Raw genomic sequence first — 23126 nt, forward strand, 5'->3', positions numbered from 1 at the left:
ATGTTCATTACAGCACCCTCCCCTTCCCTTCTCATATTCCTATTTCCTGAAACCTTTGCTTTTTTTCCCGTTCCATTTTGTGCCATCTGACATGAGATGTGTTGACTTTTTTGGTTCTTCTCCTCCCCTAAGAATTTCCATAATGAAAGAAACAGTATTTGTTCACTACTATAATTACAGAACACAAAATAATTCAACAAATTTGTCAGACTAAATAAATCATCATTGAATGAATGATGTAACTAATGAGTCAACTTCTGAGAGTACATTTTCTGGGGAATAACAATAGAGTTACCTTTGGTGTGAACTATATAGTAGCCTAATATTTTACGATACACTAGAGATCCACAACATTGTTATATGGCTCATACCCACAAACCATGAGGTCGTGATCTTTGCCGAAATGGGACACTTAACCAACTGAGCCACCCAGGTGCCTCTAAAATGAATACATTTAGAACATTCACTTACTGTTTAATTTTTTTTAATGTTTATTTATTTTTGAGAGAGAGATAGAGAACATGAAAAGGGGAGGAGCGGAGAGATAGAGAGACACAGAATCTGAAGCATGCTCCAGGCTCTGAGCCAGCAGCACAGAGCCCGATGCAGGGCTCAAATCCACAAACCGCGAAATCATGACCAGAGCCGAAGTCTGACGCTTAAACAACTGAGCCACCCGGGCACCCCCACTTGCTGTTTATTTAATATCCCTCCTGGGTAAATGCCTTTCCAAAGCTGCTGTGATTGGTAGAGATATCAAGCATTCCTTAGTTTGAGAACCATTCTAAATTCCAGGGCTGTTCCAAATGCTGTCAGTACATATGGAAATTAAAGCGAATTTTTTAAACTAGAATTCTATTTTCAGAAAAGGTTAGGAGGTTCTGTCACTACAGTAATGATTCTGACACATATTCATTTGCAAGGAAGATGGACTGTGATGAGGTTTTCTTCTCAAAATATGTGATAGTTTTAAAGATATTCTTGGAATAAAACAAAGACCTTACTGCCCACATCATGGTAAGTGCAACTAAATCAAGAATCCTAAGTAAAATTTAATCAGCCAGATTCTGTGACTAATGGAATGACCTAGTGAAGGCCTCTAAGGTTCCAGACCTGCTTGCCAACCTGCATTTCCTCATCTAAATTTAGGGTGCATACACCATAACAGGAGAAGGACATTATGGCTACACTGACTCTCACGTAGGAGGGAGGTTCAATGTTAACCATCTCTGATGGGGAAAAGAAAAGAAAAGAAAAAAGAGGAAACTAATTTAGGATCCCCAGTTAAATGCTGATCATGCTGGCAGATAAATAAATATCTGGCTATTTCGACCTATTCTTCATCATAAGCTTGGGGTATGTCCCTGCATTTTGAACACATGATTTCTCATCCATGCAGATGTAAAGGGGAGATATAAAACTTTTTAATTTGTAATAAATGAAGCAATAAGAACAATTTATTTGAAGACAAACTATATAAAACATCTATTTTTATAGTTGGGACACCTTCTTTTCAAAGCTAAAGGAGAGCCCAAATCTATTGGCTTCCGGTAAATGGAAAAGTACTTAATACTGACACATGTAAAGTTGTTACATTTTAAATTAAAATCCATATCTAGAAACATATAATTGAAGACCCCAAAGTTTTAGAGTTAAGTACTAACAGTACATTTGGGATTATTTATTTAACTTTGCCTTTAACTTTATTTTTCATTTTTATTTTCTTAGGGTTTATTTATTTTTGAGAGAGAGAGAGAGAGAGAGAGCGCACAAATGAGGGAGGGGCAGAGAGAGGGAGACACAGAACTCTAAGCAGGCTCCAGGCTCTGAGCTGTCAGCACAGAGCCCGACGTGGGGCTCGAACTCACAAACCCGAGATCATGACCCGAACCGAAGTCGGATGCTCAACCGACTGAGCCACCCAGGTGCTCCAATTTTTACTTTAACTTTAATAATATATTTTTAATTTTGAAATTAAAGCCTCAACTGTGGTCAGAGCTATAGCCTCTTAAGAGGGCTCAATATCCTAAGAAAGTAAAGATAAGCAGAATTCCAACATGATTGCTCATAAAAAGGAGTTTTCACTGAAGTTTATAGGTAGTTTTATAGAATTAAGAGCTATTAGTAATATTAATAGTACAAATACTAATATTCACTTTAAGTGCTATGTGCCAGCCAGTATTTTAAGACTTTTCCATATATTTTCCCCTTTTATCTTCATTACCTTCTCCTCTTCAGAGTGAGGTACTATGATGATACCCACTTACAGAGGAGGAAACTGAGACTGAGCATTCAAATACTCTGGGCGAGGGCACAGAACTAAGTGATGGGGACTGAATTCTGACCTCAAAGGCCATGTTTTTAATCACTTCTCTGTTAACAAAAACGATTAGCTAGGGGAACAAAAGGTTGAAACACAGACTCCAGCAGGAAGTCTGTCCTCACGGTGCCAGGAGAGGCAGTCATAAATAGTAAAATCCAGGCAATCTTCAGGTCATTTTCTCTCCCCAATGGCAAATAAACAGCTTGACTCGCAGTTTTGACAGAGCACGTCAGTTGATTTGGCATCGGCAGGCCCAGTCTTCGTCTAGCTACCATATACTACAGGGAGGTTCTTGGCCACAGTCCTCGTCAGCATTGTTTCACAACACTGTTAATCATGTACTCCCAGCAGAGGTTCAAGCCACAACAGAGTACATTAGATCTAGTCTTCACAGCTCAGCGGGTTTACGGAAAATTTAGAGGCGAGCACTCGGCCCTCTACATCATCTTATTGTCCTATCAACAGATTTACCCTTGGGCAATTACTTTAGGAGTGTGGCTACACAAAGAAATTCCTCACCACCCTAAGAAAGTAAAGAGGTTAGCGGTAATGGTGCTTCTCTACATGAAGTTTGCATTACCATGTTGTGTTATCAACTGTCACACGATGGTTAAGTGACAAGACTATGCTCCGTAGAAACTATTGTGCCCCCACACGTCCCCTAAATCGACGTATTTTTAGGCTCCACATTTTCACATTGAGAGGGTTCCTGTTTTGCATTCACCTATCACCTCTGTGTAAATAATCACCAAATAATTTCTAATCCTGTAAACTCAGCTAGCCTGAGCAACTCAACATCCCGAAAGGAAAACACTACGTTAGCGTATTTTCTTTTTTTTTTTTAAGTTTATTTATTTTTGAGGAAGAGTGCAAATTTGCATGAACCTGAATGGGGTAGGGGTGGAGAGAGAGGGAGGGGCAGAGAGAGAGAGAGAATCCCAAGCAGGTTCTGCAAAATCAGCATGGAGCCGGAGGTGGGGCTCGAACTCACAAACCGTGAAATCCTGACCTGAGCTGAAATCAAGATTCAGATGCTTAACAAACTGAGCCACCCAGATGCCCCCAAAGTTAACGTATTTCTAACATCCCTTGAGATATAGTTAAATGGAGAAATTTGATGCTGAATACTAATGGTGTTCAGAAATAAGTTGAATAGCAGCAACCCCTGTCAATCTACCTGGATCTCAAAGTTAAAGGACCAGGGTTACTGCCTAATCTAGGGACTGGCTTGACTGCAAATACAAATTTGAGTCAAAGATTATATGGTGAAGAAACTAGGTCATGGGAATAGTGAAGAGAACATAAGAGAAGCTAGGGAAATACAGTTTGAAAAGAAAACTAGAGATGTCTGGAATCACAAGTGTGCTAGTGAATGAACAATCCAAACTGTCCTGTGCCTTAAAGGTGCATTAGTTGTGTTCTGTTGTAGCCAATTACTTCGTACCTTTAGGACAACATATATTTACTATCTCACAATTTCTGTGGATTGGGAAACCAGGCACAGTGGAGCTAAAAGTGCCTCTGGCTCAGGGTCCTCATGACAAGGGGTCTGTCAAGTTGTCAGCAGGGACTACAATCATCTCAAGACTTGGCTGTGTCTGAAAGATTTGATACCAAGCTCGCTCTCAAGAGCCTCTCCTTAGGTCGGCCTCATGACAGCAGAGTTGGCTTCCAGCAGGGTGAGCTGGCTGCGTCCACAGGGAAAGGGAGAGAAAGCACACGCAGGACTTGAGCTATTGTACTGACACAGCTTAATCTCAGAAAAGACATCCCATCATTTTGTCACATTCTATTCACCAGAAGCAACTCAGAAGATCCAGTTGTTAGTGAAAGGGAGGAGAATACACAAGGGAGAGGACATCAGGAAGCAAGACCACTTAGGAGCTAATTTAAGCAGCTGCCCACCAGAAAAGGTAATAGAAAAAGCTGGAATCTTACACAATTAAGAAGATCCTAGCTTTATTTACATTTTATCTAAAAAGTACTCTTCAATTAATAGGCATGCAGAGTGAAATTGACAGTAATACAATAATAGCAGGGGACTTTAACACAACGCTTACATCAATGGATAGATCATCCAGACAGAAAATCAATAAGGAAACAATGGCTTTGAACAACACATTAGACCAGATGGACTTCACAGATATAAACAGAATAGTCCATCTATAAATGGGAGAATACACATTCTTTGCAGAAACATATGGAACAATCTCCAGAATAGATCACATGTTAGGTCATAAAACAATTCTCAGTGAATTTAGGAAGTCTGTAATCCTATCAAGCATCTTTTCTGACCATGCCAGTGTGAAACTAGAAATCAACTATAAGAAAAAAACTGGAAAACATGCAAACACATAAAGGCTAATCAGGGTACTAAACACCCAACGGATCAATGGAAAAAATCAAAAAGGAAATCAAATTAGAGAAATCAGAGTGGAAAACAAATGAAACCTGGCCAAATTCAAATGGAAATTCAATAGTTCAAAATCTTTAGGACACAGAAAAAGCAGTTCTAAGAGGAAGTGTGTAGTCATAAAGCCCTACTTCCAGGTACAAGAAAAAAACCTCAACTAAACAATCCAATCTCACATCTGAAGGAATTAAAAAAGAACAAAGCCAAAGGTTGGTAGAAAAAAGGAAATAATAAATGTCACAGTTGAAGTGACTAAACAATTGAAAAGATCAATGAAACGAAGCTCCTTCTTTGAAAAGATAAACAAAATTGATAAACCTTTAGCACTGTTCAAAAGGAAAAAGAGGACTTAAATAATCAGAAATGAAGGAAGAGTTACAAATGACATCAAAGAAATAAAGTGCTGTAAGAGACTGCTAGAAAATATTATACACCAACAAATTAAAGACCCTAGAAGAAATGGAAAAATTCCTAGAAGCACACAATCTTCTAAGATTTCATCAAGAAGCGACCAAAAATTTGGAAAGACTGATTACTAACAACAAAATTGAACCAGTCATCAAAATACTCCCAAAAAACAAGAGTCCAGAACCAGACAGCTTTACAGGTGAATTCCACCAAATATTTAAAGAAGAGGTAATACCTATACTTCTCAAACACTTACAAAAAAAAAAAAAACAAAAAAACACAAAAGGAAGGGATGCTTCCAAATTCATTCCATGAGACCAGCATTACCCTGATACCAAATCAGATAAAGATACTACAAAAAAGAAAGAAAATTACAGACCAGTAGCCCTGATGAACACAAATGTAAAAATTCTCAACAAAATATTAGCAGACCAAATTAAGCAATATATTAAAAAGATCATTCACTATAATCAGATGGGACCCATTTGGGGGAAGCAAGAATGGTTCAAAATCTACAAATCGTTCAACGTGATACACCATGTTAACAAAAGAAAAAATTCACATGATCACCTCAACAGATGCAGAAAAAGCATTGGATAAAATTCAATACCCATTCATAAAAAAAAAAAAAAAAAAACTTTCAACAAATTGGGTTTAGGGGAATATATTTCAACACGATAAAAGCTGTATATGACAAACCTACATTTAACCTCATACTCAAAGGTAAAATCCTGAAAGCTTTTCCTCTAAGATCAGCAACAATGTAAGGCTCTCCACTCCCACCACTTTTATTCAATATAGTACTGGAAGTTCATAACACCACAATCAAACCAGAAAAAGAGGGGTGCCTCAGTGGCTCAGCTGGTTGAGCATCCAACTTTTGATCAGCTTAGATCATGATCTTAGGGTTCTGAGATCTAGCCCCATATCAGACTCTGTGCTGAGCGTGGAGCCTACTTAAGATTCCCTCTATCTCCCCACTCTGTCTCTCTCCCTGCTCGCACATCTCTCTCTAAAATAAAAAATAAAATAAAATAAAAAAAAAAAAAAGAGGGGCACCTGGGTGGCTCAGTGGGTTAAGCGTCCAACTTCGGCTCAGGTCATGATCTCATGGTCTGTGAGTTCGAGCCCTGTGTCAAGTTCTGTGCTGACAGCTCAGAGCCTGGATCCTGTTTCGGATTCTGTGTCTCCCTCTCTTTCTGCCCTTCCCTTGCTTGTGCTCTGTCTCTCTTGCTCTCAAAAATAAATAAAACATAAAACATTTTTTTAAATTAAAAACTATATAAAATGCATTAAATTGGCAAAAAATAGGTGAAATTGTAAATATTTGTTCATGAAATGATTCTATATATAGAATACCCTAAACACTCCACCTAAAATAAGTTAGGATACAAAATTAATATAGAGCAATCTGTTGTGTTTCTATACATTAATGAGCTAGCAGAAAATAAAAAGTTAAGAAAACAATCCCATTTACAATTGTATCAAAAAATATGATACCTAGGAATAAATTTAACCAAGAAGCTGAAAGATGTGTACTATGAAAACACTAACTATGACGAAAAACTTGAAGACAACACAAGTAAGTGGGAAGATATACCATGCTTATGGGTTGAGAGGTAAATATTGTTAAAAAGTCTACATTACTCAAAACAATTTACTGATATGTTGCAAAATCTATCAAAATACCACTAATGTCCTTCACAGGACTGGAAAAAATAATCCTAAAATTTGTATAGAACCACACACACACACAAATAGCCAATGAAATTTTGAGAAACAAGAACAAAGCTCAAGGTATCACAATCCAGATGCAAGCTATACTCCAAAGCTAAAGCAATTAAAATGGCACAGTACTGGTATAAATATTTATTTATTTATTTATTTATTTATTTATTTATTTATTTATATTTATATCTATTTATATGAATATATTTTTATATACTAATATTTATATGTTTATATAAATATATTTATATGTTTATATAAATATATTTATATATTTATCTGTTCCACTGACATATATTAATTTATCAGTTATATCAGTTATCAGATATATATATATCAGTGGAACAGAATAGTGAGCCCAGAAATAAACCCACATTTTTATGTTCAATTAATCTATGACAAAGGTGGGAAGATTATTCAATGGGAAAGACAGCATCTTCAATAAATGGTGTTGGAAAACTGAACAGCTACATGCAAAAGAATGAACTGGACCGCCTTCTTACACCATACATAAAATAAACTCAAAATGAGTTACAACCTAAATGTGAGACCTAAAACCATAAAACTCCTTAAAGAAAACATAAGCAGTATTCTCTTGGACACTGACCTAACAATATTTTTCTGTACCTGTCATCTCAGGCTAGGGAAACAAGAGCACAAATAAATAATTGGGACTATGCCAAACTAAAAATATTGAAAAAAAAAAGTATTTATTTTGAGATAAAGAGAGAGAAAGATAGCATGAGCAGGGGAGAGGCAGAGCGACAGGGAGAGAGAATCCCAAGCAGGCTCTGTACTGAGAACACAGCTGGATCCCATGAACCATGAGATCATGACCCTAACTGAAATCAAGAGTCAGAGGCTCAACTTACTGAGCTATGTAGGTGTCCCAAACTAAAAGCTTTTGCTAAGTAAAAGAAACAACCAACAAATTAAAGGGCAACCTATTGAATAGGAGAAGATATTAGCAAATGATCTAATAAGGAATTAATATCCAAAATATATTTTAAAAATTCATACAACTGAACACCAAGAACATGAATAATCTGATCAAAAAATAAACAGGGGACCCAAATAGACATTTTTCCAAAGAAGATACACAAATGGCCAATAGGTACATGAAAAGATGTTGATCATCACTAATCATCAGGGAAATGCAAATCAAAATGACAATGATATATCACCTTGTACCTGTCAGTGTGGCTAGTATCAAAGAGACAAGAAATGAAAAGTATTGGTACAGGAGACTCATTTTAGACATAAAGACACCTGCAGATTGAAAGTGAGGGGATGGAGAACTATCTCTCACACTAATGGATGTCAGAAGAAAGCCAAACTAGCCATACTTATATCAAACAAACTAGATTAAAATTTTTTTAATGTGTATTTCTTTTTGAGAGACAGAGAGACAGACCATGAATGACGGAGGGGCAGAGAGAGAGGGAAACACAGAATCTGAAGCAGGCTCCAGGCTCTGAGCTGTGAGCACAGAGCCTGGCTTGGGGCTCTAACTCCTGAACTGTGAGATTATGACCTGAGCCAAAGTCGGACACTTAACCAACTGAGCCACTTGGTTGCCCCTCAAACAAACTAGATTTTAAAACAAAGACTGTAACAAGAGATGAAGAAAGGCATTTATCATCTATCCATCAAGAAGCATAACAATTGCAAATATTTATGCCCCCAAATTGGAACAACCAAATAGAAACATTAATCACAAACATGAAAAAAACTCATTAATAATAGAATAGTAGGGAACTTTAATACCCCACTTACAACAATGAACAGATCATCCAAGCAGAAAATCAACATGGGAACAATGGTTATGAATGACACACTAGACTGGATGGACTTAAGAGATATATTCAGAACATTTCACCCTAAAGCAGTAGAATACATATTTTTTTCACATGCACATGGAACATTCTCCAGAGCAGCTCACATAGTGGGTTACAAATCAGTCCTTGACAAGTACAAAAAGATCAAGAACATATCATACATATTTTCATATCACAATGCTTGAAATCAACCACAAGAAAAAATTTATAAAGTCCTCAAATACATGGAGGTTAAAGAACATTCTACTAAAGAATGAATGGGTTAACCAGGAAATTAAAGAAGAAATAAAAAAAAAATACAGGAAGCCAATGAAAATGAAAACATGACAGCCCAAACCCTTGGGATGCAGCAAAGGCAGTCCTAAGAGGAAAGTATATTGCATTTCAGGCCTACCTAAGACAAGAAAGGTCCCAAATACACAATCTCACATTATACCAAAATAAGCTAGAAAAAGAACAGCAAATAAAGCCTAACACCAGCAGAAGAAGGGAAATAATAAAGATTAGAGCAAAATAAATGATACAGAAACCCAGTAGAACAAATCAACAAAACTCAGAGCTGGTTCTTTGAAAGAATTAACAAAAGTGATAGACACCTAGCTAGACTTATCAAAAAGAAAAGAGAAAGGACCCAAATAGGTAACATCACAAATGAAAGAGGAGAGGTAAGAACCAATACCACAGAAATGCAAGCAATTGTAAGAGAATACTATGAAAAATTATATACCAACAAACTGAGCCATCGGGAATAAAGGACAAATTCCCAGAAACTCACAAACTACCAAAACTGAAACAGGAAGAAATAGAAAATTTGAACAGATCCATAGCCGGCAAAGAAATTGAGTCAGTAATGAAAAATCTCCCAACAAACAAGAGTCCTGAGCCAGATGGCTTTCCAGGGCAATTCTACCAGATATTTAAAGAAAGTTGATACCTAGTCTTCTCAAACTGTTCCAAAAAAAAAAAAAAAAAAATAGAAATGGGAGGAGAGCCTCCAAACTAATTCTATGAAGCTAACATTACCTTGAATCCAAAACCAGACAAAGACCCCTCTAAAAAGCAGAACTATAGGCCTCTATCACTGATGAATATGGATGCAAATGTTCTCAACAAGATGCCAGCAAATCAAATTCAATAGTACATTAAAAGAATTATTCACCATGATCAGCTGGGATTTATTTTGGGGCTGCAGGGCTGGTTCAATATTCACACATCAATCAACATGATACATCACATTAATAAAAGAAAGGATAAGGAGTGTATAATACTGTCAAAAGATGCAGATAAAAGGCATTTAACAAAATACAGCATCCATTCTTTTTTTTTTTAATTTTTTTTTTCAACATTTATTTATTTTTGGGACAGAGAGAGACAGAGCATGAACGGGGGAGGGGCAGAGAGAGAGGGAGACACAGAATTGGAAACAGGCTCCAGGCTCTGAGCCATCAGCCCAGAGCCTGACGCGGGGCTCGAACTCCCAGACCGCAAGATCATGACCTGGCTGAAGTCGGACGCTTAACCGACTGCGCCACCCAGGCGCCCCCATCCGTTCTTGATAAAACCCTCAATAAGGTAGAAATAGATGGAATATACCTCAACATCACAAAGGCCATATGCCAAAGACCCACAGCTAGTATCATCCTCAATGGGGAAAAACTGAGATCCTTTCCCCTAAGGTCAGGAAGAAGACAAGGAAAACCACTCCCACCATTACTATTTAACATAGTGCTGGAAGTACTCAGCAATCAGACAACAAAAAGAAATAAAGGGTATACAAATTGGCAATGAAGAAGTCAAACTTCCACTATTTGCATGATAATCTATGTAGAAAACCCAAAAGACTCCACCAAAAAATTGTTAGAACTAATATATGAATTCAGCAAAGTCACAAGTTATAAAATCAACATACAGAAATCTGTTGCCATTCCTACACACCAATAGCAAAGCAGCAGAAAAAGAACTCAAGGAATCAATTCCATTTACAACTGCACCAAAAACGGTAAGATTTATAGGAATAAACCTAACTAAAGCGGTAAAAGATCTGTGCTTTGAAAGCTATAGAAGACTTATGAAAGATATTGAAGAAGACAATAAGAAATGGAAAACATTCTACGCTAATGGAGTGGAAGAACAAACACTGTTAAAATGACTATACTACCCAAGGCAATTCACATATTCAAGGCAATCTCTATAAAGATACCACCAGCATTCTTCACAGAGTTATCAAACAGTCCTAAAATTTGTATGGAACCACACAAGACCCCAAAGAGCCAAAGCAATCCTGGAAAAGAAAAACAAAACGGAGACATCATGATTCCGGATTTCAAGCTATATTACAAAGCTGTCGTCATCGAGACAGTATGGTCCTGACACAAAAATAGACACAGAGATCAATGGAACAAAACAGGAAACCCAGAAATGGATTCATATCTGTATGCTCAACTCTTCTTCAATAAATCAGGAAAGAAGATCCAATAGGAAAAATAGAGTCTCTTCAACAAATGGTGTTGAGAAAACTGGACAGTGACATGCAGAAGAATGAAACTGGACCACTTTCTTACACCACACACAAAAATAAATTTAAAATGGGTAAGAAACCTAAATGTGATACAAGAAACCATGAAAATCCTAAAGATTTTAGGCAGCAGTCTCTGACCTTGGCCAGAGCAACTAGACATGTCACTGACAGCTAAGGAAACAAAAACAAATATGAACTATTGGAACTTTAACAAAAAAAAAAAAAAAAAAGCTTCTGTACAGCAAAGGAAACAACAACAACAACAACAACAACAAAAACCTAAAAGGCAGCCTACAGAATGGGCGAGGATATTTGCAAATGATACATCTGATAAAGGGTTAGTATCTAAAAATCAATGAGAACATATAAAACTCACCACCCTAAAAACAACAACCCGGTTAAGAAATGGAAAGAAGACATGAATAGATACTTCTCCAAAGAAGCCATCCAGATATGTAAGACACATATGAAAAGATAGTCAACATCACTCATCATCAGGGAAATACAAATCAAAATTGTAATTGATCAGATTCCACCTCACACCTCTCAGAATGACTAAAGTTAACAACACAAGAAACAGCAGGTGTTGGCAAGGATGAAGAAAAAGGGGAACCCACTTCCACTGCTGGTGGGAAGACAAATTAATGCAGCCACTATGGAAAGCAGTATGGAGGTTCCTCAAAAATCTAAAAATAGAACGACCTTATAATTAGCAGTACAAAAATACAGATTTGAAGGGGTATTTGCTCCCTGATGTTTATAACAACATTATCAACAAGAGTCAAACTATGGAGAGAGCCCAAATGTCCATTAACTGATGAAAAGATAAAGATGTGGTGCATATGTACACAGTGGAATATTACTCAGCCATCAAAAAATGACATCTTGCCTTTTGCAACAACATGGATGGAGCTAGAGTGTATTACGCTAAGCAAAGTCAGTCAGAGAGAGACAAACACCCTATGATTTCACTCGTATGTGGAATTTAAGAAACAAAAAGATGAACATACAGGACGGGAGGGGAGAAAGAGAAAGGGAACCGCAAGAGACTTTTAACAATAGAGAAGAAACTGAAGGTTGATGGAAGGAAGTGGGGGGTGGGCACTGAGGAGGACACTTGTTGGGATGAACACCGGGTGTTGCATGTAAGTGACTAATCACTGGATTCTACTTCTGAAACCAATATTGCAATGTTTATTCACTAAAATATAAACAAGAATACAAAAATAAAATGCTAAAAAATAAAGAAGTGTTGACACAGATATGGAGACAAGGGAAGTTCTGTGCACTGTTAGTGGGAATATAAATTTGTGCAGCCACTATGAAAAAGGGAAGTCCCTCAAGAAATTAAAAATAGAAATATTGCCTGATTCAGTAATTCCAATTCTGTATATTTATCCAAAGAAAATGAAACTATGAAATAAAAAAGATAAATGCACCCCTACATTTACTGCAGCATTATTTACAAGTGCCAAGATACAGAAGCAACCTAAGTCTTCATTGACAGTTAAATAAAGAAGATGTGGCAAACATATATACAATGGAATATTACTCAGCCATGGCCATAAGCCAGGCCAAAAGCCTTGGTCTTATCCATGGGAAAGAATAAAACACTGCCATTCATGACACCAGAGACACACAGAGAGGGTATTATGGTAAGTCAAGTAAGTCAGACAGAAAAAGGTAAACTGTATGACCACACTTATATGTGGAATATATGAGAAGTCAAATGAACACAAAAATCGGAAGCAGACTCATAAATGGAACAAAGTAGCAGTTGCCAGAGGCAAGTGGTGAGAGGGGTGAAATAAGTGAAGGAGATTCAGAGGAGCAAATTTCCAGTTTTAAAATAAATAAGTCACAGGAATGCAAACTACAGCATAGGGAATACAGTCCATAACACTGTAGTAACTTTGTACGGTGATAGATGGTAACTATACGATCACGGTAAGCGTTTTGTACTGTATATACTTGGCAAATCACTAAGTGGGACACCTGAAACTAATATAATATTGTCGGTCTACTAAACTTCATTAAAAAAAAATGAATGGAAGATTCACAAAATAAAAAAATAGTGGTCTTCACATTTTGTTGTACATTAACGTCATCTGGGGAGCGAGTTAAGCCCCCCTAGCTTTCTTGGCCTTGCCGCTAGACAGTTGAATTCAAGAGGCCTAAGGTGGCCCTAGATGTACCTCTGTTCTTATCGCTTCCGTCAAAAATTAGAACACAAATGGTTTGCTGACCACACTTCAGGGAAACTCTGATCTAGGTAAATATTTTTTTCATGCCCTAAGCACTAATTTGATTATATAGTCTCTATTTCCCAATCACACACTCATTAAAATGATTTTGAGGGGCGCCTGGGTGGCGCAGTCGGTTAAGCGTCCGACTTCAGCCAGGTCACGATCTCGCGGTCCGTGAGTTCGAGCCCCGCGTCGGGCTCTGGGCGGATGGCTCGGAGCCTGGAGCCTGTTTCCGATTCTGTGTCTCCCTCTCTCTCTGCCCCTCCCCCGTTCACGCTCTGTCTCTCTCTGTCCCCAAAATAAATAAACGTTGAAAAAAAAAAAATTTAAAATGATTTTGAAAGTAAAAATATTAAACTAAAAAAAAAAGCGTTTAAAAAATCTAACACAATTCCCTTCCCCCTCTTTTTTTTTTTTTTTTCAAAAGCAATTTTAAAGCTCTTTTTGAAATATCACTCAAATAGAGGTGCCTGGGTGGCTCAGTCAGTTGAGCGTCCGGCTTCAGCTCAGGTCATGATCTCACGGTTCGTGGGTTCAAGCCCTGCATCGGGCTCTATGCTGACAGCTCACAGCCTGGAGCCTGCTTCAGATTCTGTGTCTCCCTCTCTCTCTCTGCCCCTCCCCTGCTCCTGCTCACTGGTGCGCTCGCTCTCTCTCTCTCTCTTTCTCTCTCTCTCTCTCTCTCTCTCAAAAAATAAAAAAATAAAATAAAATAAAACATTGAAATATCACTCTAATAAATTTACCACCTTAGTTTGGGTGGAGTCCTTGATTTATTGGTGCCTGTGGTCAGTCTCAATTTGCCTCCTGAGTCGCCCCTACAGGTGAACTACAGATTGTCATTTAGTGAGAAAAGTAGCCTGAGGTTGCTGGGTATGAAATTCTCATGATATTCAGTACTAGAGGGGTGGCTTGTTTCAAATTCCCCAAATTCTGTTTCTTCATTTTAAAAGCAGACATAATCATACCCACCTCAGTATGACTATGATATGAATCGGATTGGTTAGCCAACAGAAGTGGACCAATTAGCACAAAGTAAGCACCCAATCCACACCATCTGACAGTGTATAATGAACTCAATAATCGGTAACTGTTGTCATGATTACTGCAACAGGGTAATTTGTGATTATAGATAATTATATTTCTCGTTTGGTGAATTTTCTGTTCTCATTTGGGGGCCAGGCGAGATCATCACTGGTAGGCTGTTATGTGTTGTTTTGTGTCTTACCATTTTGTATACGCTGTTTAGCTTTGAGGTTTTTCACAAGTATCTTTAAGCCTGAAATTAGCTGATTAGTGAAATTATGAACTGGTACAGTGAATTTCTTTTTACACAAAACTGTAACTCAGCATGTTTTCAATGGCCTTTGATAACCTGTCTTTTTTTTTTTTTTAAACCTTTGTTAGTGTGGGATTTGGAGTTTGGGATATGTGTTTGTATTATTATTTTCTGCTTGTGAAATTATTTTGACTTTACTGTGTAGGGTCATAGCCAGATATGCAATAATTATATCAGCAATTCTTTGTGTAAATGACTTCAGAGCTCACCACCATCCTATTAAACATTCACTATTCCTGAGCTCTCCCTGACTGTAAAATGTATGGATACATCTGCATTTTTCAGTAACGTGCTCGTGACGGGTGTTTAAGGTCTAGTTTCCCCTACAAAATGTTGCATTGACAAAAACAATGAGTATAAAGTTTAACTTGTAAAAAGTTCTCCTGAAACTTTATGATTATGTCTCTATCACTATCTTATATCTGTCATTGAAGAGTAAAACCAAATTCATTCTGACTTCTGTTTGGTGGGTAAACTGTATTTTTGGCATAGATGCTTGCATAATTTTATTCGTGATTCTGTAATTAATTGTTTTGCCTGAATACATCCAGACTCATTGACCTCTCTTCATATATATATACACACACACACACACATACATATGTATGTATATGTATATGTATGTATATATACATATGTATATATATACTTGCATTGTGATAAGCCATCACATTTCAATGTGATCTCACGGATTCTTTTTCTTTGTTTGAAAGCACAGGTCATCAACTCCAATAACCCGGGTGTCTAGACAAGTGAATAGTGAAGAGGGTCCTGAGAGAAAACACAGGCCCCACCTAAAGAGAGTAGCAGCTACTCAAATTTAAGAAGTGGTTGCCATTTGGAAACAGTGGCTAACTGTACCCATGTAGTCAAATTTCTCAATAGAAATTGTGATATCACACTATTTAAATATTGGCCTAACTTTTTTTTCTTCAAGTGACGTTGTACAGGCCACATAAATTATCTGCCAGCCCCATTTGGTGATAGCCTATCATTTGACATCCCTTAGTTACAATTATCAATTCATCTTTCTGTGATCCATGCAGTCAGCAAATATTTACTGAGTGACTGTGACGTGTCCATCCTTAGCTAGGCAACTTGGTATAAGGTAGATCCCCTTTTAGTGAATGCTATTGACTTGATTTTTTTTTCCTTGTGCTTTTTCTGACCTTCTTCAGAAAAATCTTGGGTTGGATGTCGTTACCTACACTTCGCATTTTCATCTCCTTTCTTATTTACATGCCTTTTAGCTCTGCTTTCAAGTTTATCATCCACATCCTGGATTCACTTTCTGCAATGCCAGATCTCTTCTTTACTCACTATGAGAAGGACTTCACTTAGACTACAGTTTTAGTCTCCTTGCGACTCTGCTTTACGTCGTACAACCTGTGTAATATATTCTTCTTGCTTCTGCTTAGAAATTTTATCATTATGCATGATAATGCAAATCAGTTTTGAAATACTCCTCCTCAGAATGTTCAGAATTATATCCCCTAGCTCTTGTATTGTCATATTTGCTTGCAGGTCCTATTTTGGTTAGTGTGTGTGTGTGTGTGTTCCATTTAAAATTCTTTACTGTTAATTGCATGAGAAATATTATCTTGATTCAGTATAGGCCTACAGGGAGATGGCCCTTAGATCTTAGTTTTTTTTAATATAATTTATTGTCAAGTTGGCTCACATACAGTGTATACAGTGTGCTCTTGGTTTTAGGGGTAGAGTCCCATGATTCATTGCTTACATACAACACCCAGTGCTCCTCCCAGCATGTGCCCATCACCCATGTTCCCCTTTTACCTGCCTCCCTCCCGCATTAGCCCTCAGTTTGTTCTCTGTACTTAAGAGTCTCTTATTGTTTGCCTCCCTCCCTCTCTGTAACTATTTTTCCCCTTCCTCCATGGTCTTTTGTTAAGTTTCTCCAGTTCCACATATGAATAAAAACATGATATCTGTCATTCTCTGAGTGACTTATTTCACTTTGCATAATACCCTCCAGCTCCATCCACGTGGCTGAAAATGGCAAGATTTCATTCTTTCTCATTGCCCAGTGATCTCTCCTCTGATTTTAAATCTCTACTTTGATTCCGGAAGAAACCTTCACTTAAATGAATCGAACAGGCTCATGTGCAAGGTTCCCAGCCTAATGCTCAGTGTCCAATATCAAATAAGGCGGCTATGCTCACTGAGAAGACAATAAGAAAATTAAGAACAATCCAGAGCTCACACTGCTACTTAAATTCCTCTAGGCTATAATCTCCCTGTAGCATTACGATCCCATAATCCATGTAATGCAATGGGCTTCCAATAGCTTCTTGCCCCTCCCCTTTCCAAAAAGCTCATCTTCCCGTCCTGATTATTTGCTCTGAATACAACAGGTAAGGTGAAGTACAAAGGTGAGTAATGTCTTCCAAATGCCACTAACACATGTTAACTCTCCGTATGCCTCAGACTCCATCAGATCAAATTTTAGTTTTTGAGTTTCTTCTTCGAGCAATTCTAACTTTCTGTAAGGATGAATATTTAATAACTTTTATTCTTACTCAAGGTTCTCCTGGGATCAGACAGAAATTTTACTAATTTTGCAAAATGTTATGAAACATATTCAATCTAGCCATTACCAAATGGATCCACTGAGACTTTTCTATCTATGCTTCATCATGGACAATTCATGCTTAATTTTTCCTTATCTCAAAGTATTTCATTATTCATCATGCTAGAGATTACTGTATCATTAAATCTTCATTACTCATCAGTTATCACCAGTGATGGTTGAAATAACTAAAAACAGGAAAATAGAAACCATGATGGAGTAGCCTGGAAGTGATATAATTTCCTTCATTGGTTTTCTTACTATGTTATCTAAAGAATTATACCATCTTTCTAAGGTATAAAAGAAGACTGAAGATACTATCTGTATTGGGCTGTTTACTTTTATCAAAGACAACTGAGAATTCAGAATTTTTGAATTTCCACCCAAAATACCAACCAAAGAAACTGACAAAGGAAAAGATGTTTCACAAGGCAGCACGGCATTCAAGATAAAAATGAGAGTCAAATTATTTGTGTAAGTGAAATCCAGTATGAATTTTCTTAAGAACTTCTGAGTGAACAATGTGTTTCTCAGACTATAAAGAAAAAATATATACCAGTTAGTCATAAAACAAGAACCTAACAACACAGTATTTCATTTCAAGAACGTAAATCATCCCATTTTGCTCCAAGTGTGATAGTATTCTTGCACCTTTTATCATGTTTGTATGCTACAATTCTCTCGACACAAAAAGTGTTGCTGCGTTTAGACTAATAATTCTAGTTCTTTTTAACATCTCTTTATTCTTCTGTAAAGTTTTCATAAAATGACTAAAAAGTATAAAAACTGAAAAGGGGTTTACTAGACCTAGGTGGTAATTGCAATGACTATATTCTTGGTTTCCTAAAGGCTTAGCAAAGATCACGTGCTAGTTGCTGGCAGTGTCTGATGATGGCATCATCAACACCAAATCATTTAAATCATAAATGGGTCACAGATTATCTTTCTCAATTAACTGATATACCTTCACTGTAAGAACAGTAGGGTAATTTGTTCATCTTCACTTACGGGAAAAATGTGAAATTTCCTATCTCTAAGCACACATTGTTAGGAAAAGGGCAGGTAGGAAAATCTCCATCAGAGGCTGCTAACTAAATGTCATTTTAAATCTGAAGTCTTTATTTGCTTTAAAATGGAAAAAAAAAAACAGAATGGGAAAGAAAGAATGGTAGACTTAAAAAAAAAGAAGACCAAGGAAAAGAAAACAAAATCAGGAAGAAAGAGATTAATTAGGGGAGAAAAATGAGAAAAGAGCTTCAGAGGAAAAGATAGGGCTTACGTGTTGGAAGGATTTTTAGAAAGAATGAGATTATCCAGTTCAAACATCTTATCACTCACACATTCATCAGCCACATATTTACCTACCATCACATCAAAATGTGCCAAGGACAATGCTGGGAACACCATCACGGAGTCTGTGTTCCCAGGGTTCATGGTGCATTTGGCAAGATGAAAAAGTAACCTGTTTTCCCCATTTCACATTAAATCTTCAGTTTCTAAGACAACCACATCACAACTGACATATTGAGACGGACTAAACGTTATGCTGACAATATAGAGGAGCCAGATGGGATGAGTATAGAAGAAATAAAAGTACAATGGAAAGTCAGGGGTGGATAAGTCAAAGTCCACAATTTATCAGAAAATACCATGCTGCCTCATTTTTTATCAAAAATAAAAAAAATCCCCTAAAGAGTTTATAGTACCATTTAGAAATAAGTGAAGTATTTTTTTAAGTTTATTTATTGATTTTGAAAGAGAGAGAGAAAGCAACGGAGGGGCAGAGAGAGAGGGAGGGAGAGAAGATCTCAGGCAGGCTCTGCACAGTCTGCGTGGAGCCAGGCGTGGAGACCCACCCAGAGGCTGAACTCGTGAACCCTAAGATCATGACCTGGGCCGAAATCAAGAGTCAGGCTTAACCGACTAAGTCACCCAGTCACTATGAAGTAAGTGAATATTTTAAGAGACGTAAAAGGAAGGAATTTTTGATGCTTGGGAGAGGTCTTAAAGAAGTTATTCAGGGGCGCCTGGGTGGCTCAGTCGGTTAAGCATCCGACTTCAGCTCAGGTCATGATCTCACCGTCCGTGACTTCGAGCCCCGTGTCGGGCTCTGTGCTGACAGCTCAGAGCCTGGAGCCTGCTTCAGATTCTGTGTCTCCTTCTCTCTCCGACCCTCCCCCGTTGATGCTCTGTCTCTCTCTGTCTCAAAAATAAATAAACATTAAAAAAAATTTTTTTTAAAGTTATTCAAAGTAGGCTTCAGACAGGAGGGGGCATAACAACAGCTTTTTTTTTTTTTCAAGTATAAGATCCCCAAGCATACCCCAAGGAAAAGGACATTCTAAAGACAGAAAAGAAATGCACAGGCTTGGGAGAAAACAGAGCTGTTGTATTCAGGAAGCGTAAAATCACCGGATGTGAACTGAAACTAAGCTCATCAGGTACAAAATTCTGGTGACAGGTGACAGTGCCAAGAAACTGGCCACACTAGCCAGTGTCTGCATAGGGATTTTTACACTGCTCAGAAGGCAACAGGGGGCTTTTTAAGCACAGTGACACTAACCCTCTCTGAACTTCATTTTTCTCATTTATAAAACAGAGGTGAAGTGCAGCTTCTGTAAACTGGTATTATATTCTGAATTCCCTGTTTTTGCTGAACAAAGCAATAAGGATCCAAGATAGGTAAATCTGACCTGACCAATTAAAGGAAACTTGGTTTCTTCCTGTGTTTTGGGTTGTTTTTTTCTTTAAGTTTATTTATTTTGAGAGAGAGAGTGAGTGAGTGTGGGGGGAAGGGCAGAGATAGAGGGAATGAGAGAATCCCAAGTAGGCTCTGTGCTGTTAGCATGGAGTCCGACTCAGGGCTTGATTTCAGGACCTGAGATCATGACCTGAGCAGAGATCAAGGGTCAGGTGCTTAACCGACTGAGCCACCCAGGTGCCCTTGATTTCTTCCTGTTTAAGACAGACTTTCTCAGGTTGATTTTTTCACTTGGTTCAAAGCTCAAAGTCAAAACCAGGAATGGCTCCCCCTCTCAAAGCATCCTCCCTCCCTTTTCTCTTTCTGAAGATGTTTCAGATACAGAGAAAAGGGAGAGTTCTTACAGAACTACTCAGAGGGCTCTCCAATTTATCTGCAGTCTATATTTGTGAGGATTGAGGAAGTCATTGATTCTGGAACATTAGGACCTCAAGACCCTTTTCGTATTCAAAAAACTATTAAGAAACCCAAAAGTTTTTGTGTATGTGAGTCATATTGTTTATATAGGTTATATTGTTTATATGTTGATGTGGGTCATCTCTCGATATCTACCATATTAGAAATCAAAACAAAAAAAATGTTAACTGCAAATTAATTTTAAACTGAAAATTCACTGCATATTAACACAAATAATTTTCTCATGAAAAATAAGTTTTGGTTTCCAAAAAAAAAAGTGTTAATGATAAGAGTGGCACTTGTTTGCACTGTGCAAAGCTCTTTGATGTACAGACACCTGGATTAATGGAAGATAGTTGGATTCTCATCAGTACTGCTGTATTCAATCTGGTGATACGTTTAGTTTAAATATTTGAAGAAAACCCAGCCTTGAACACATCCTGTATTGGCAAAGGGGTATTATAATAGTCTTTTCACCTAATTGTGGATATTCTTTTTTAATTCTACAACTAAATCCAACTCAATGAGAACTTCTTAAAAGTAAGTAGTAATGTGAAAGCCTATCAATGAATTTGTACTCTTTTTATACTCAAGTTTACCTTGCAATATGGATAGGTCTTCCCCTCATGCATGATTTTGTAACATCTTTTGGAAAATATTGAATAAGTTATGCAGATATTCCATATGGTGACACATTTTACTATGCAACATCAAAAATTATTCATTCGTATCACCACTGATCTTATGAGAAATACCAGGGAAGGTAGCAAATACAAGTTATTCACATGTTTCAGTTTTCTACTATTATCATTTACTACTAGCTTCTGATCTCACAGTGTGTTTTCAGAAATCCAGAGAGACCCAGCTAGTTTTTTCTACTCTGAGTCTTGCAAGGGTACAGTCAAGGTACTGGCCAGCCTGCTCTCTTAGGTCAACAGTGCCAGCTGAGCTCCCAAGAGCCTTCATCCAATAATGTGAGGGAAACACAATGGATGTTTAGCTCAGTTGATCATTTAGAGATATCTGTGGCTTAAGCCAGTTTTTGACTGCTTCCATATGGGAAACATTAATTGAGATTAATAAGGCTATGGGGAGAATCTGCTTGTAGGATCATTCAGGATGTTGGCAAAATTTGGTTCTATGTGGCAGTCTGTGGTCCCTGGTTCTTTATACGCTGTCAGCCAGGAAGGCTCTCAGCTCCCTAAGGACACCCTCAGTGCTGGCCATGGTACTCTCTCCATCCTCAAACATGTGATAGCATGTTGCATACTCACACTTTAAAGCTCTCTGATCCCCTCTTATGCTTCAGCTCTTTTGCCTTCAGGTATCGAAAGTTCCCTGCTTCAGAAGCTTATGTGATTAGACTAGCCCTTCAGGAAAATCCAGGATAATCTCCCTATTTTAAGGTTGGCAGCCTTAATTATATTTTGCAAAGTTCCTTTTGTCATTTAACCTGAAATATCCATGGAGTTTAAGGCATAGGCCTTGCGGAGCCAAGGGGTATTATTTGGCCTACCACACCAAATTTCTAATTTTTCCTTGAATACTCTTACTTTGCTCCCAGAAACAAAGACAATCACTGGTGTTTTTTTTTTTTTTTTTTCTTGAAATGACAGGCTCACTTTGTCCATATTCAAGAAAGTATCTATCTGATATCCAAGTTGAAATCATCATTGTGTCCCTGTTGGTTGTACTTTTAAGTAAAAACAGTGATCCATGGAGGGGGGAAAAAAACAGGTAGTTTAGCTCACAACTCAAAAAACACCCAAATGGTTTTCCTTAACATAAATATCATAATGTATTATATAGTACTTTATGCATACTTTCGATTTTGTCACAAATAATAAACAGATGCACACACAAGGATTTTAATATATAAAATACCAGTTTTTGTTACTTCATCAAGGACATTCTTAAATGACATTGGCAGTTTTTAAATCCAAGTGCATGCCAACAAAGCATACCATGACTCCCATTATGATTGGGTGTCAATGCTTTAATTCATGCTAATGAATCAGCAGTCTTGGCCAATATTGCTTGTGCACCATTTATACAAACATCAAAAAATATCTTAAAATTATATAAAAATGGCTTTGACCTTCCAGATGGCCTAAAAGGATCTCAGGAACTCCCAGGTCTGCAAAATGTACTTTGATAATCACTAAACTCCAAAAAAAAAAAAAAAAAAAACAAAAAACATTTGTTGTTGTTGTTGTTGTTGTTGTTGTTTTGTTTGTTGGTTTGTTTTGAGAAACCATATGTTTGGCTGTGGTGAAAATTAACCCTGAAATCTAAGTAATTTACTATATTAAAGGCTATTTATCACTGATAAAAGTCCACTCCTGGTATGGGTGATTCACCTGGAGAGCTCTTCTCCATGTAATAATGATGTCTTCTTCAACTGTCTTTCAATTATCTATTGTATTGCTGTACTGTCTCATATCTTTGTGGACTAGCTGGGCTCTGTTGGAGGGTTCTCAGTTAATGTTTCCCATACAGAAGCAGTCAGAACCTGGCTTGAGTTGAAGTTATCTCTAAGCAATCAACAGAACTAGACATCCAACAT

The sequence above is a fragment of the Prionailurus bengalensis genome, chromosome A1, assembly GCF_016509475.1.
Source record: "Prionailurus bengalensis isolate Pbe53 chromosome A1, Fcat_Pben_1.1_paternal_pri, whole genome shotgun sequence".
Classification (NCBI taxonomy): Eukaryota; Metazoa; Chordata; class Mammalia; order Carnivora; family Felidae; genus Prionailurus; species Prionailurus bengalensis.